Raw genomic sequence first — 2,798 nt, 5'->3', positions numbered from 1 at the left:
TCTCTTCTCAAGCAAAAAACAAAGGAAATTTAAGAAAAATCTTCTCTGTATTTATTTCATCCCATTTTACAACTGAGACTTTGAAAATAGTGTACAGCACTGTCTAAATTTATTGGCTTCCTATTTTCACAACCACCTGTAATTTGTCTTCTTCTTCCATTCCTCTCTCTGCTTGTGTATGCTATTTTTCTACTGAAACCGTTCTTGACCAAATCACCAGCAAGCTGCATATTGACAAATACAAATCATACTTTTCTGCTTGGACTCCCCGTGATGTCTGTCACTACTGACACTTTTTCCTTCTTTAAAGTCTAGTCTCCATTGACTTTTGTGACCCTAATCTCATTTGAATTTTTCTGTCTTTATAACAGTGATGTCTTTTTTCTTTTTTAGAAGCCTATTTTAATCTGTTTAATCTACCCTTATATTTTCTTGCGAGAGACATTGGCGACTGAAATTTCAGAGTTTCTTTTCTTTTCATGCTTCACAATCTTTGAAGGAATCTCAGCACATGTATAATGTTTATATCTACTTAGATTCTGCTGATACTGAAATCTTTGTCTCCAGTCTAGATATCCCAAATCTGCATATCTAATTGTCTTCTGCTCTTCCTATAGACCCAAGTCTATTCATGACTATAGTAAACTCATCATCTTTCCCCAAGGGGATAACACCTTTCATCTACTTGATAGTCAAAGCCAGAAATCTTCGTATCATTGCATCTCCTGTCTCTTGTTTTCTGTTCTCTTCTGTACATATAATCACAATGTCCTAAAGATGTGAACTTCTTGGAGCACCTGGCTGGCTCAGTCAGAAGAGCATGCAACTCTTGATCTCAGGGTTGTAAGTTTAAGCCCCATGTTGGGCATAGAGATTACTTGAATAAATAAAAAAAAAAAAAGATGCTCACTTCTTATGAACTAAAATTCCAATTGTTCTGTGTATTTCTACTACTTAGTTTAGAAACTCATACTTCTTGCTTGGACCATTCCAACAGTGTACAATTAACCATCTCTTCAATATTTTCTCCACAGTATTTTTTTTTTAATTAAAAACTTGACTATGTTGTAAAACTCTTTAATTCACTCTGAATAAAGTTTTCTAATATGTTTAATAGATGGATTGTCTGGTGGAAAAAATGTGAATATTAGCTAAGTAGGAAAAAAATGAAATTTTACCTGGAATTTCACATAATCCCTCATGATTTAGTTCAGAACATTGAGGAATTAATTGAAATTGTAAAAAAATTTTCTGAAGGTATTGCAGTTGAAGATTTACTAATCTTGAAATAGTGAAGAATTTTCTTGATATTAAAGCAAAAAGAAAAAAATCATGGGAAGATCTTAATCTTCAATCTGTAGCATGTCAAAAAATATAATAAAAAGACAAAGGTCCAAATGGAAAAGAAAATGATCAATAAACAAGACAAATGAAAATGTACTTAATACATAAAAATTTAAAAATGTTCTTAATATAGAAAAATCAATGAGGGAAAAATTAACACCACAAGAGAAATGAACAACAGAACCAAACAGAGAAGTCACAGAAGAAATGCAAATGAGTGATGTAAATTTTACATATTTCACATAAAATTCTACTACACTGATGAAAATTCGAGCTTAAGGCACTGAGAAGTAATTTATCTTCAGTAAAGCTGATTAATGAAGAAAATGACACAAACTATTAATGCTGAAATGAATGTTCTCATATACTAGATATGATTATCTTTGGTTTCTCCTGAGACTTACTTCCAAGCTTGATCTTACTGCCTACTTTAAACATGTGCTCTCCCCAGCACTGCCTGATTGGACTAGGGCTATGCACCTGTCCCAAGGGGGAACCAATTCATAGGCTTGGCAGAAACTTTTATATTTTTTCCTTAGGAATTTGAACTAAAATACATTAAATCAGTCAGAAGGTAGTAGGTGTGTACAAGATCATAAAGTCACAAAGATAAGGGGTGGATTGACATTTTACCCTGCTTCTATGTCAGTAAGTCAGAAGTAGAAGGTGGTCAATGAAGAGCAACAGTAAGAAGCAGGTGTGAAATGTAGAGTTCCCTGAGATATGGATGGGGCAACTTCAGTTCACAAAGTTCCAGGTCTAGAACTCATTTTCCCAGCTGTCTTTGCTGTTTTTCCCAGATGTCTATAAAATGATTGAAGCCTTGAAATAAACCCTAGTTTATTCGTTAGCTAACACTGGTATCTATTCTTTGCCTTCAGAACCATATAACACTCATGACAGTTTGAACTGATGCCAACATTATGGAAACAATTTGGCATTATTTATCAAGAATTGTAAAATGTTCATAAATTTTGAATCAATAACTATATTTCCAGGATTCTCTTTAATGTATGTACATATGAAGATATTCAAAGCAACATTGTTTTTAGAAACTTAATAATGGAAGCAAGCTACATGTTCAACAGTGGAGAATGGGGCAATGAATTATGACAGGAATATGATAGGAAATAATAATAACCCAAAAATGTTTTAATGAATGGAGAGCCTGCTTATAATTAAGTAAAACGCAGACTGAGGATTAAATCCCAACTTACTAAAGGAGCCATGAGGAAATTAGCCTTCCTAAGCGTCAATTTTCTCAGCTGTATAGTTGGTATATTTCTTACCTGATAGTGTTGTTTTGAGGATAAATAAAATAATTCATGTAATGACTTTAGAATAATTTCTGACAATTAATTAATATTTAGTAGTAGCAGCGAGTAATAGCAGTAAACTCAACCCTATGTATCGCACTTATTTTTATTTAACTCTTAGTGCTGAAATTTTGGTGA

This window comes from Ailuropoda melanoleuca, chromosome 8, assembly GCF_002007445.2.
Source record: "Ailuropoda melanoleuca isolate Jingjing chromosome 8, ASM200744v2, whole genome shotgun sequence".
Classification (NCBI taxonomy): Eukaryota; Metazoa; Chordata; class Mammalia; order Carnivora; family Ursidae; genus Ailuropoda; species Ailuropoda melanoleuca.
Note: the sequence above shows the minus strand (reverse complement) of the source record.